The sequence below is a fragment of the Notamacropus eugenii genome, chromosome 2, assembly GCF_028372415.1.
Source record: "Notamacropus eugenii isolate mMacEug1 chromosome 2, mMacEug1.pri_v2, whole genome shotgun sequence".
Lineage (NCBI taxonomy): Eukaryota > Metazoa > Chordata > Mammalia > Diprotodontia > Macropodidae > Notamacropus > Notamacropus eugenii.
The window spans coordinates 301,061,193-301,076,237 of NC_092873.1; positions in this window are offsets into that span (position 1 = coordinate 301,061,193).

A 15,045-nucleotide genomic window follows, 5' to 3' on the forward strand; every position below is an offset into this window, starting at 1 on the left:
TCATAGAATCAGAATGTTTAACTGAACGGAAACATAACAGTCCCCTTAACTTCAGGCAGGTGACTGGAGTTCAATCATAAACTGCCTGGGGCAGACAGTTAGGTGTCCTCTTCTTAAAATATCTGGGGCGCATGACTGTGTCCCAGGCCTAGAATTCACTCTCTCCTCACCTTCCTTAGAGTCTCCAACTTTATTTCAATTTTTTCAAAGTTTATCTCATGGGCTGTTTATCACAGGAATTCCTCCCAAATATTTCCCCAGCTGCTAGGTCTTCCCCCACTCCAAACATCTTGTATTTATTTTGTATGTTTGTGTCTATGTATGTGTGTGTACATATATATATATATATACATGCACATACATATATGTGTGAATACATGTGAATATATATTCTTGATATCTGAATATGGACATCTATATATAAGGATACCTATATCACACCCATATACATATACATACATACATATGTGTGTGTGTATACTCACACAGATATCCTTAAAATAAATTGGTCCTTTGAGGAAACTCTCCTCTTAGCATTTTCTGTGTCTATTACAGCATGAGGTACATGGAGTAGAGCCTTATTGACTCATTCATTGATTTCAGCTCTATGTTTGTGTTGTTCAGTCCTTTTCAGTCATGTACACCTATCATAAACCCATTTAGGATTTTTTTGCTAATGATAATGGATTGTTTTTCCTTTACCTTCTCTAGCTTATTTCTCAGATGAGGAAATTGAGGCAAACAGGATTGTGACTTTCCCAAGTTCATACAGCTAGTAAGTTCATTTTACGGATAAGGAACCGAGGAAAACTCAGGCTGAGCTATTTGCCCACAGTCATAACTCTACTCAGTGTCTGAGCCCAGGTTTGAACTCAGAAAAGGGAGGTTTCTTGATTGGGGGCCCAGCACTCCATGAACTATGACAACACCTAGCATCATTCACCTCCATGAGCTGCTCTTCATTTCTTTGTCCATAAAATGATGTGTTGAACTTTAAGATCCCTTGTAACTCTAGATCTGTTAATATCTTCCTTCAGGCTTTCCTATCTGAAAAATCCCAATCCCTTGTCTTTCCTTCCAAGGACTTTGAATTATTCTTAATCACTGAGACAATCAAACAACAAATCAAGCCCTGGGGTGTACTGTTTGCTAATTTCCGAGCTGTAAAGGCTCACACAGAAAATTTGACAATCAGTATGGGTCCAAGCTGGCTCTAGTGTACCCCTGGCAGACTGCCCACCTTTCTACTCATCCTACAGATGCTGCCTGGGATGTCACAAAAGTGTTGGTCACGAAGTCAAGAACAATGGACTAAATCCTAGCTGCCTATGCTTTCTTGGCCTTCGTAGTGTTCAGTCATTTTCCAGTTATGTCTGCCTCTTCCTGATTTCATTTGCAGTTTTCTTGACAATGGTACTAGAGTGGTTTTCCATTTCCTTCTCCAGCTCATTTTACTGATGAGCAACTGAGAGGAACTTAGGGGGAAATGATTTACTCACATGGTCACCCAGCTAGTAAGTATCTGAGGCTGAATTGAACTGAGGAAGATGTGTCTTCCTGTCTCCAGTTCTGGTGATCTTTCCACTGCACCACCTAGCTGCCCTGGGCACCTTAGGTGAATCATATAACAGTCTGAGCCTGCTTCTTTATACAAAAAAGAGAGAAACTACTTGAGTGGAAAGGACATCAGAAACCATTCCCTCCAGAAACCATCCCATTCTACACATGAGGAAACAGAGGCCCAGGGGGTTTATGCTACTTGTCAAAGAGAGTAAGCTGCAGAGGCAAAATTTGAACCGAGGTCCTCTGACTTCCCTTAACCTGCATACCATACTATATGTGTTTTTTGAATCAATTGTATTCAAGTATTTGTTATAGAGCATTTTAGGGTCTACCAAACAAAATGGGCTTCATCCTGTCAACCTCTCAAGATCTCATTCTGTGTTTCTTCTCCTGATCACAGTCTCGAAAAAATATTCTGTACTCTTTTTTTTGTAATTGTGTTCATATGGTCCCTGGGTTTCTTTTGGCAGGTAGACTCCCATAGTGTCTATCATAGCTTTAAATGGAATTTCTCTTTCTATCTCTTGCTGTTGGGCTTTGTTAGTATTATATAGAAATGCAGATGATTTATCTGGATGAATTATTAACCTGCATCTTAACCAAGTTTATAATTTCATGTAGTTTTTTACTTGATTCTCTGGGATTCTCTAAGTATGTCATCATATCATCTGCAAAGAACGATAGCTTAGTTTCTCCTTTGCCTATTCTAATTCCTTCAATTGCTTTTCCTTTTCTTACTGCTACAGCTAACATTTCTCATACCATATTGAATAATAGTGGTAATAATGGACATACTTGTTTGTCCCCTGCTCTTATTGGAAATGCATCTAGCTTATCCTCATTGCATATAATGTTTGCTGATGGTTTTAGGTAGATACTCATTATTTTATGGAAAGTTCCCCTAATTCCTATGCTCTCCAGTGTTTTCAACAGGAATGGGTGTTGGATTTTGTCAAAAAATTTTCGTGCATCTATTGATATAATCATGTGGTTTCTATTAGATTTGTTGTTAATATGATAAATAATGCTGATAGTTATCCTAGTATTGAACCAGCCCTGAATATATAAGTATATATCCTACCTGATCTTAATGTATTAGTCTCATGAAAAGTTTCTGTATTCTTTTTGCTAATATCTTATTTAAAATTTTTGCATCTATATTTGTTAGAGAAATTGGTCTATAATTTTCTTGCTCTGTTTTGGCTCTTTCTGGTTTAGGTATCAGAACCATATTTCTATCATAAAAAGAATTTTGTAAGACTCCTACTTCACCAATTTTCGCAAATAATCTCTATAGTATTGGAATTAACTGTTCTTTATAGGTTTGATAGAATGCCTTTGGAAATCCGTCTGGCCCTGGACATTTTTTCCTAGGGAGTTAATTGATGACTTGTTCAATTTCTTTTTCTGAAATGGGGTTAAGTCTTTAACTTCCTCTTCTGTAAATCTGGACAATTTTTATTTATATATTTATATTTTTTAAAATATTCATCCATCTCATTTAGATTGTGAAATTTATTGACACACAGTTGTACAGTTAGTCAAAGTTTTAATTTCCTCCCCATCGGAGATGAGCCTACCCTTTTCATTTTTGATATTTGTAATTTGGTTTTCTTCTTTCTTTTTTTTAATCAAGTTGACCAAAGTTTTATCAGTTTTATTGTTATTTTCATAAAAACAACTTTGTTTTATTTATTAGTTCTATAGTTTTCTCAATATCAATTTTATTAATCTCTCCTTTGCTTTTCATTATTTTGTGACTTGTGTTTGCAGATCATATTTTCTATTGTGCTCTGTCCTTTTCATAAGGAAGGTCTGGAAATCCCTTATTTCATCAAATGTCCATCTCCTTGACTGAAATAGTGTGCTCAATTTTGCTGGGTATTTGATTCTTGGTTGTAGTTCAAGCTCCTTTGGCTTACAGAATACCATATTCCAATCCCTACAATCTTTTAATGTAGAAGGTGCAAGGTCCCATGTGATCCTGACTTGTAGCTCCTCAATATTTAAATTGTTTCATCCTGGCTGCCTATAGTATTTTCTCCTTCACTTGCTGGTTCTGGAATTTGGCAACAACATTCCTTGGTGTTTTCAGTTTGGGATCCCTTTCAGGAGGTGAATGGTGGATTCTTTTGATGACTATATTGCCCTCTGGACCTAGGACTTTTGGGCAGTTTTCCTTGATGATTTCTTGGAAGATATTGTCCACGATGTTTTTTTAATTTTTTTTATTATTTTTTCATTTTATTGCACTTCCTTTTATTTCAAAAATACTGCATTTTGCTTGCTTGATTTGACAAATTGAAACTTTGTGCTAACCATACATTGAGGAAGTCTATCACAACCATATTTCCAACAGTATGTGTTCATATTGTGTCACTACATTACATTTTTTATGTTTATTTATTTATTTTTAGTTTTCAATATTCATTTCCACAAAATTTTGAGTTCCAAATTTTCTCCCCATCTCTCCTGTCCCCCCACCCAATAAGGCCTTGCTTTCTGATTACCATGTCCTTCAATATACCCTCCCTTCTATCATACCCCTACCTTCCCTTGTCCCTATCTTCTCTCTTTTCTTGTATGGCAAGATTGATTCTAAACCCTATTACCTGCATTTCTTATTTCCCAGTTGTATGTGAAAACAATTCTCAACATTAGTTTCTAAAACTTTGAGTTCCAACTTATCTCCTTTCCTCCCTCCCAACCCATCCCCACTGAGAAGGCAAGTAATTCAATACAGGTTATGTATGTGTAGTTTTGGAAAATACTTCCATAATAATTCTGTTGTATAAGAATAGCTATATTTCCCTCCATCCTATCCTGTCTCCTATTTATTCTATTCTCTCTTTTGACCTTGTCCTTCCCCAAAATGTTTACTTATAATTACTCCCTCCTCCCATTTGCCCTCCCTTCTATCATTCCCCTACTTGTCCCCTTCTCCCCTATTTTCCAGTAGTGTAAGATAGATTTTGATGCGAAATTGAGTGAGCATGTTATTCCTCAAGCCAAATGTGAAGATATTTAGTTTTGCTTTTGCCCTCTCACTTGCTCCCTTTTTTCCTCCATTGAAAAGCTTTTCTTGCCTCTTTTATGAGAGATAATTTGCCCCATTACATTTTTCTCTTTCTCCTCCCAATATATTCCTCTCTCACCTTTTAATTTTCCTTTTTTTATATACCATTCCTTCTTATTCAACTCACCCTGTGCTCCCTGTCTATATAGCTACACATATATATCGATATAGATATAGATATAGATGTGTGTGTGTGTATAATCCCTTCAACTACACAAATATTGAGAAAAGTCTCAAGAGTGGGGACATGGTGGAGAGAAGAAAGATACAAATCCTAAAACAACAAGAGAAAAACAGCTTCCTATGGGGTTAGAGTAACTTCCTCAAAGTGGGTCAGAACACTCTATATTATAGGGAGGAAGACCAGAGGAAATGACCTGTATATTGGCTCCCCTAGGATGAAGCTATAGTGAAGGATTCTAAAGCCTGCTAAACCGTGGGCCAGCTCCTCTGCAGGTGGTTGATTTAGATCATCAGTATCTCTCCCCTTCCAACATTATTTCCTTTAAATTCTAAGACTGATCCTAGCCACAGTCCTTGTCATGATACTCCTCAGGGTCATTCTCACTTATCTTGTAGGGACCCCTAGTCCAGGATTGAAAGAGAATACTAAAAATAAGTAGAAATGTCAGCCTCAAATAGGCATAGTTAAAGACAGAAACCTGGGTTAGTATACGCAGGGTTCAATAGAGATATTTCATATTCAAGAAGGAGGGAATTTCATGCATAACTTCAAGAGAAAGGTCAAGATTGATATATCCAAGCCACAGAAAGAAGATCTTGGTATAAGGTGAAGAAGACTCATGGGAAAATGAGGCACATCTAATCCCTATGTCATCTCCTAGATGGCCATCTCCAAAGTCAACACACATGAAATTAGCCTCTGAAGGGATGAGACTTATTAAGAGGAAAGGTTTTATCAATGAAATGAAACTACCTCAGGAAGCCACTATCATATCCCCATTACAGCTACCTTTTCCCCTGGATTTCCAGGGTAGGTGAAATTTAGTCACTGTCTAGGGGAAGGAAGAGACTTCAGAACATATTCTCTGACTCTAATAACCTGAGCAATTACCTTGCATAATACCAAATGTGTGGGGGATGGGGGAAGAAAGAAAGAATCCTTCCTCTGGTGATGAGACTGTCTTTGGCCTAGGTCCTTGCTTGGCATGTGGCATTTATTTTAAAACATATCAAATATAGACATAAGGCACACACTTGCAAATAGGGTAGTTCTGTGGACAGAGATGAGTCTACCTTTGCCACAACATTATAAGTAAGTTCTAACCCTTCAGGCATACTCTTGCCTCACTGTCTTCTAGCCAGGAAATGCTGGTCACTAATCAGTCTGTCAGATTCCACTCAATAGGAAGCCTTCCAGAGCTACCCAGAGAGCACCTCTTCCGGAAGCAGTCCCCCATTCCCCCTTGAAGACACCCTTCTGACTCAAAGAGGCCAAAGGGGGCTCTGCTCTATTGGAAGCAAGAGAATTCTTGAAGCAGCTGGTGCAGAGAGGAGGGGTGGAGAAGGGAGATGTAAGTGGGGGAGAATAAGTTTTTCCAAAAGGGCAAAGGAGAGGGAAAATACTGGCAGGTTATTCCAGTCCATAGGTACAATGCTGCTTTTCTAGCTGCCACAGGCCTCAGGAGACCATCAGAACCCCAAAGTTTAGCTCTGCCCCCCCGGGTACCCTGGTACCTGGCCCAGATTTACTTGCTGCTGGGAACTGTGGGGTGAGGCTTCTTCTTCAATACTATCAGTGAACTCAGTGCTAGTATCCTTGGTGTTCTCACCCACAGCTGGATGAAAGGACCCAAGAAAATAACATAGCCTTTCTCGAAACAACAGCTAAGCTCACTAAGTTCCTTTTGTTGCCAATCTGTGGTCTCCTGCCTTCCTCATCCACCACCAACACTCAGCCCCACCCAGCACTAACATCCTTGAGGGAAGAAGAAATGAAAAGCCACACTTTTCTACTAGAACTTTGGGATTTATTTGTTTTGTGATTAATAGTCTTGTAAGATATCAGGTGTGGAGCTACCAAGCCATGAAAAAACCAGACCTGTCCTTGAACCTGGACTTGTCTGAATAGACTCAAAGGATTAGACACTCACCATTACAGCAGGCAGGTGAACACAGATGCTGACCAGAATCCAGCAAGTATGGGTTTTCTTCCCAGCTCAGTCATTGTCTCCCTCAATTTATTTTCCCCATCAATAAAATGGGACCACAACCCACCTATCAACTTACACCTACCAGACCCTAAGAAGACTTACTGTTTTTTGATGGCTGCTAATGTAAATTTCTCCAATAGACCTACCTACCCAACTCCTCCTATCTTTTCCACTTGCTTAAGAATGCTGACATTTGAAGGAATGACAGTCCAAAAACTCTTCCTCCTCCACCTCCAAGGATCTCAGGCTACCCAAAATGCCAAGTACAGCCCAGACCCAAAGAGGGAACTGGGACAAGTCAAGATCATTCAAGATTTGCACTTGAGGACACAGAAAGAAGTATATATGCTTCATATATGCCATTGATCTCACCCTCTTAGATCTTCCCCAACTATAACATTCATTGGATTTAAATTTTGTAGCATCTTTATCTCTGCTAGAAAAATGATTCAGTTCTTTCAGTCACATCTAATATTTTGTGACCCTTTTTGGGGGTTTTCTTCACAAAGATACTGAAATTGTTTGCCATTTCCTTCTCCACCTCATTTGACTGATAATGAACTAAGATAAGCAGAGATAATTGACTTTCCTAGGGTCACACAGATCAGAAGTGTCTGAGGCCAGATTTGAACTCATGAACTGATTCTAAGCCCTATGCTTTATTCACTACATCACCTATCTGCTTTGGGGAAATGGAACTTCCTTGGAGTTCCCTTGTTGTGAGGGTTTTCACTTGTAAGTACTTACTTCTTCATGGTATTTATTTCCCCAAGTGAAAGTCAATCCAAACTGGAAAACCTGTCCACTTCGCAAGCCTGGTCTATTATCTCATCAGCAGGAGAACCCCCAGGCTGCTCTGTGAGACTGCTTTTGTGAAGGATGTCTCTTTTATCACCAGGCTGTCACACTGATTTCCCAAATGGGTATCAGGGTATACAGCCATTCTGAACTAGATCAGAATATGAGCAGTGATGGTAACAAACACCTCCTGGCTCTGCAGAAGGTGATGGGAATTCCAGTAACAAAGGAATATAGACTTGGAAGGAACTTTGATATCTAGCTCAATCCTCTTTATTTTACTGATGGGGAAAAGAAAACTCACAGAGTAATTTTGAAGACCAAGATAGGACAACCAGGCCCTCCGAAGAACAAATTCAGTGCTTGGCACCGTTAGATATAGGTACAAATGTACTGTGACAGTGTTCCCTATCTGTACCTACTTCACTGAAATCACCATTTCCTCTGGCATCTCATCTCATAAATACCTTCCTCTTGTCTTCTCCACCTGGAAAATGAGGACATGCCACCTTGAATCTGGACACCTTTGGAGGAAAACCTCAGTATGACTAACAAGGAAAGTGTTGACTATCAGCCAAGGAGGTTCACAAGGACATGTGGCATTACTCTGGTTACTTGTCACCTGATGCTATAGCGATTTCCAAATTCCTGGTCTCTGTGACTTCAAAAAACAGAATAGTAGTAATGTGCCATTTTTTCTAAGGATTCTTATCACATTGAGTCTCATAGCATAGCTTTTCCTGCTCCAGGTGGATTAACAGCTACTGTGAGCAGAACCTTATGTAGAGGTTTCCCCAGCCTGATGCTTTGCCATCCAAGCTACACTGTTGCAACTCTTAGCAGACCACACTGCTTTGACATGGCCAGTGAAGGAAGCTCTTTTGCTTGATTATACAGATCTGATACAAGGGCTTTCTTTCTTTTCCTTTTTTCTTTTTCCCCTCAATGGTGAGGGATTGAAGAAAATTGAGCGTCAATTTAAAAAAAATTCATTTAAAAATAAGATTACATTTGCATTACAAGGAGCAGCCAGACAGATCACCAATGCTCTTTCAGGCAAATCTGGCCTAGAGTTATTTCATTGGAATGGTCCCTGGGGAAGAATCAACTTTTCTGTTTTGGGGCCTTTGTAACCTAATTAAATGGGCTTTGCTGGTGAATGCCTGAGTACTTGTGAAATGCTTATTTTGTTCCATGTTGCAACATGACTGTACAAATTAGAACTTTACTTTTGATAATTCCCATAAAGAGAATTGATCTATGCCATTTCCAGAGGGATGACTGAAACTTATTATAATTTCTCAGCTATAGGTTTCATATGGTGCCAGGGGTAAAAGGAGGGAGCTTAGATTCATGGCTTAGCTCCAAGGTCAGAAGCTTCATCTCATGCATATCAGATGGACTTTCTATGCTGTGTGACTCTGGGCAAGTCACTTAACTTTGCCTCAGTTTCCTCACTTGTAAAATGAGCTGGAGAAGGAAATGGCAAACTACTCAGGTACCTCTGCCAAGAAACCCCCAAACACAGTCATGAAGAGTCACACACAACTGAAATGACTGAAAATAATATCTTCCTTCATCTTTCATCTTACATATGTCCTTAAGAGTATGACTCTCTTTCCTGAGAACTTCCATCATTAAACTTCTCTCAAGCAGCAAAACTGTTTCTTACAAAATGAAAATGTTCTGACTTAATGTATGGGATGGCAGGAGCCCCTACTCAAATTGACTACTCAGAGGCATCTCAAAGTGTTAACAGAAAGTTCCTTTATTCAATTCTCACGAGAAGCAGGGCAATCCCTTCACCAGGTAGTCTGGAGCAGGGAAGCTGAAGACGAAGGCAGAGCAGTGATATATAGAGACCCTAACATGAAAACCCCTCCCACCATTAACCATTATTCTCATTGGCTGGGCAATATGGTCTTACATTCTAGGCACGAAATCTAGCCAATCCCTTTTGAAATCTGTTCCAAATTTCCCTCCCCCCTGTTCGTTACAAAGCCCTCGAAAATATACGTCAGCATATGCAAAAGCACGCAAGGAGATGGTCATTCAAAGAAGTAAAGGATTTCCACCTTCCTGACAAAAACACCAGAAATTAATAGAAAATTAGATCTTCAAACGCAGGTCTCAAGAGAGAAATAAAAGGGAAAACAGAGGGAAAAAAACATGCTACTCAATTTGGGCAAACTGTTTACCTCCCTATAAGGGAAGATGACACCTGTTAATCTTGAGAATTGTACATCTATTAAGAAATACAAAAGGGATATACATAGAGAGAATGCATATAAAGTAAATCATGTGATGATAAAAATATGATTTAAGCATGTGAAGGCTTGTAACAGGAGGAAAAGGAGGAAGCAGAAAATGGTAAATTACATAACAGGAAGAAGTACAAAATTATAGTAGAGGTAAAGAGGGGAGGGAGATGAGCATTGTTTGAGAGGTACTCTCATCTGATTTGGTTCAAGGAGGGAAGAATAAACTTAAGTATGTAATTCTAACTAGCTCTATAGGCAGTAGGCGGGGAAGTAGGAAGAAAGAGAAGGGGAAGCTAAAAGGGAGGGAAGAAGCAGTAAGGGTAAAGGGCAGTAAAGGGGAGGAGGGCTAAAAGAAGGAAGGGAAGGCTACAGGAGGGAGTGGTGAATAGTGAAAACTATTGAGAAGGGGAAGAGAGAAGGGAGAACTAAAACCACAAAGGGTGGGAAAGAGGATGGAGGGAAATACACAGATTGTAATCATAACTGTGAATGTGAATGGAATGAATTCTCTCATAAAACAGAGATGGATAGTAGAATGGATTAAAAGCCATAATCCAACAATATGTTGTTTACAAGAAACACATTTGAAACGGGGGGATACATACAGGGTAAAGGTCAAAGTTTGAAGGAGAATATATTGTGCTTCAGCTGATGTAAGAAAAGCAGGGGTAGCAATCCTAATCTCATTCAAAGCAAAAGCAGAAAGAGACCTAATCAAAAGACATAAGGAAGGAAATTATATCCTGCTAAAAGGCACCATAGACAATGAAGCAATATCATTACTAAACATGTATGCTCCAAATGGTAGAGCATCCAGATTCTCAGAGGAGAGGTTGGGGGAGTTGAAGGAAGAAACAGACAGAAAAACTATACTAGTGGGGTACCTCAGATTCCTCCTCTCTGAACTTGATAAATCTAATCTCAAAATAAACAAGAAAGAGGTTAAGGAGGTAAATAAAACTCTGGATAAGGTAGATATGATAGATCTCTGGAGAAAACTGAATGGGAATAGAAAGGAATATACCTTTTTCTCAATAGTACATGGCACATATACAAAAAATGAGCATGTATTAGCACATAAAAACCTCACAATCTAGTGCAAAAAGGCAGAGACAGTCAATGCATCCTTCTCAGACCATAATGCAATAAAAAGTATATGTAATAAAAGGCCATGGAAAGATAAACCAAAAATCAATTGGAAACTAAATAAGCTAATCCCAAAGAAGGAGTGGGTTAAACAACAAATCATAGAAACAATCAACAACTTCATTCAAGAGAATGACAATAATGAGACAACCTACCAAATCTTATGGGATACTGCAAAAGCAGTTCTTAGGGGAAGTTTTATATCTTTGAATGCTTACATAAATAAAATAGAGAAAGAGGAGATCAGTGACTTGGGCATGCAACTGAAAAAGCTAGAGAAAGAACAAATGGAAAACCACAAGTAAATACCAAATGAGAAATACTGAAAACCATAGGAAAGATTAATAAAATTGAAAATAAGAAAACTATTGAATTAATGAATAAAACCAATAGTTGGTTTTATGAAAAAACTAATAAAATTGATAAACTTTTGGTCAATTGGATTAAAAAAAAGGAAGAAGAAAATCAAATTACTAATATCAAAAATGAAAGGGGTCAACTCACCTCCAATGAGGAGGAAATTAAAACAATAAGTAGAAATTACTTTGCCCAAATTTATGCCCACAAATACGACAATCTAAATGAGATGGATGAGTATTTTAAAAAATACAAATTGTTCAGATTAAGAGAAGAGGAAGTTGAATACTTAAACAACCCCATCTCAGAAAAAGAAATTGAACAAGCCATCAATGAACTCCCTAGCAAAAAATCTCCTGGGCTGCATGGATTTACAAAGGAAATCTATCAAACATTTAAAGAACAGCTAATTCCAATACTATATAGACTATTTTTGAAAATTGGAGGAGTCTTCCCAAGTTCTTTTTATGATACAAATATGGTTTTGATATCTAAACCAGAAAGAGACAAAACACAGGAAGAAAATTATAGACCAATTTCTCTAATTAATATAGATGCAAAAATTTTAAAGAAGACTTTAGCAAATAGAATACAGCATCTTATCACAAGAATAATACATTATGATCAGGTAGGATTCATACCAGGAATGCAGGACTGGTTCAATATTAAGAAAAACTTTTAGCATTATGGCTTATATCAACAATGAAAGTAACCAAAATCACATTATTATCTCAATAGATGCAGAAAAAGCTTTTGACAAAATACAACACCCATTCCTATTAAAAATGCTGGAGAACATAGGAATAAAGGAAACTTTCCATAAAATAATAATCAGTACCTACCTAAAACCTTCAGCAAGCATTATATGCAAAGGAGATAAGCTAGATGCATTTCCAATAAGATCAGGGGTGAAACAAGGATGTCCATTATCACCACTATTATTCAGTATGGTACTAGAAATGTTAGCTGTAGCAATCAAACAAGATAAAGAAATTGAAGGAATAAGAATAGGCAAAGAAGAAACTAACTTATCACTCTTTGCAGATGATATGATGATATACTTAGGGAATCCCAGAAATTCAACTAAAAAACTACTTGAAATAATAAACAACTTTGACAAAGTTGCTGGTTACAAAATAAACCTGCACAAATCTTCTGCATTCCTATATATTAGTGACAAAGTCCAACAGCAACAGACAGAAAGAGAAATCCCATTTAAAGCTAGGGTAGAGGGCGGAGCCAAGATGGCGAAGTAGAAAGACGCACATACACATAGCTCCGAACCCACAAACCACAGAACGGCTAGAGGGGACCAAGCCAGGGCGAATTCTGCACCCAGAGACCACGGAATATTGGAGCTAGGGAGATTTCTGCTCCGGACAGACCTGCAAACCTCTCGCCGGGGGTCCTTCGCGCTGTGGACTGGGCCCCGGGACGGGGAGTGGAGTGCAGCCCTGCCGCGGCCACGACACCGAGAGGAAAAGATCCGAGAGGGTTACGGGGACGGGATCTCCAGTGGCCACGTGGGTCCCCCCACCCACAGAGGGACCTGCAAACCTCTCGCAAAAGGTCCGTCGCGCTGCAGACATGGAGCCCAGCCCAGACCTGCGGAGGCGGCAGCGGCCACGGCTCCGAGAGGCACAGATCTGAGAAAGCTCCAGAGGCGGGATCTTCAGCGGTGGCACAAGCCCCCCCACCAACAGGTGACTGATGGGGATAGGTGAGAGAGTCTCTTTGGTGGGTTGAGAAGGGAGTGGGGTGCCCCATGTCTCGGGCCCCCCCAGGAGATAGAAGCTGAGAGGTGGCTACAGACAGGGGCTCCCCAAACGGGGGGGAGCCTAGATCCATTGTGGAAGGTCTGTGCATAAATCCCCTGAGGGAACTGAGCCAGAGAGGCGGCCCTGCCCCTCACCACCTGAACTTAATTCTCACACTGAATAGCAGCCCTGCCCCCACCAAAAACCCTAAGGCAGGAAGCAGCATTTGAATCTCAGTCCCCAAACGCTGGCTGGGAGGACCAGGAGGCAAGGTGGGTGTGAGGAGAACATTCAGAGGTCAGGTCACTGGTTGGGGAGAATGCCCAGAAAAGGCAAAAGAAATAAAACTATCGAAGGGTATTTTCTCGGAGAAAAGACACTTCCTCCCTTCCTTTCTGATGGGGAGGAACAATGCTTGCCATCAGGCAAAGACACAGAAATCGAGGATTCTGTGTCCCAGCCCACCCAATGGGCTCGGGCCATGGAAGAGCTCAAGAGGAATTTTGAAAATCAAGTTAGAGAGGTGGAGGAAAGACTGGGAAGGGAAATGAGAGGGATGACGGAGAAGCATGAAAAGCAGATCAGCTCCCTGCTAAAGGAGAACCAAAAAAATTTTGAAGAAATTGGCACCTTGAGAACTAGCCTAACTCAGTTGGCAAGGGAGGTGCAAGGGGCCAATGAGGAGAAGAATGCTTTCAAAAGAAGAATTAACCAAATGGAAAAGGAGATTCAAAAGCTCACTGAAGAAAATAGATCTTTCAAAACTGGAATGGTACAGATGGATGCTAAGGACTTTATGAGAAAGACAGATATCTCAGAACATACCGCGCAGATTCGAAAAATAGAAGGTAATGTGAAATATCTTATTGGAAAAACAACTGACCTGGAAAATAGAATCAGGAGAGACAATGTAAAAATTCTGGGACTACCTGAAAACCATGATCAAAAGAAGAGCCTAGACATCATCTTCCATGAAATTATCAAGGAAAACTGCCCTGAGATTCTAGAACCAGAAGGCAAAATAAATATTCAAGGAATCCACAGAACACTGCATGAAAGAGATCCAAAAAGAGAAACTCCTAGGAGCATTGTGGCCAAATTCCAGAATTCCCAGGTGAAAGAGAAAATATTGCAAGCAGCTAGAAAGAAACAATTCAAGTATTATGGAAATACAATCAGGATAGCACAAGATCTGGCACCCTCTACATTGAGGGATAGAAGGGAATGGAATAGGATATTCCAGAAGTCAAAGGAACTAGGACTGAAGCCAAGAATCACCTACCCAGCAAAACTGAGTATAATACTTCAGGAGAAAAAATGGTCTTTCAATGAAATAGAGGACTTTCAAATTTTCCTGATGAAAAGACCAGAGCTGGAAAGAAAATTTGACTTTCTAACACAAGAATGAAGAGAACCATGAAAAGGTGAACAGCAAAGAGAAGTCATAAGGGACTTACTAAAGTTGAACTGTTTACATTCCTACATGGAAAGACAATATTTGTAACTCTTGAAACTTTTCAGTATCTGGGTACTGGGCGGGAGTACACACACACACACATGCACACACGCACACACACATAGAGACAGAGTGCACAGAGTGAATTGAAGAGGATGGGATCATATCTTAAAAAAAAATGAAATCAAGCAGTGAGAGAGAAATATTGGGAGGAGAAAGAGAGAAGTTATATGGGGCAAATTATCTCTCATAAAAGAGGCAAGCAAAAGACTTATTAGTGGTGGGATAAAGAGGGGAGGCAAGAGAAAAACATGAGGTCTACTCTCATCACATTCCACTAAAGGAAAGAACATAATGCACACTCATTTTGATAGGAAAACCTATCTCATAATACAGGAGTGTGGGGGACAGGGGCACAAGCAGGGTGGGGGGGAGGATAGAGGGGAGGGGAGGGGAG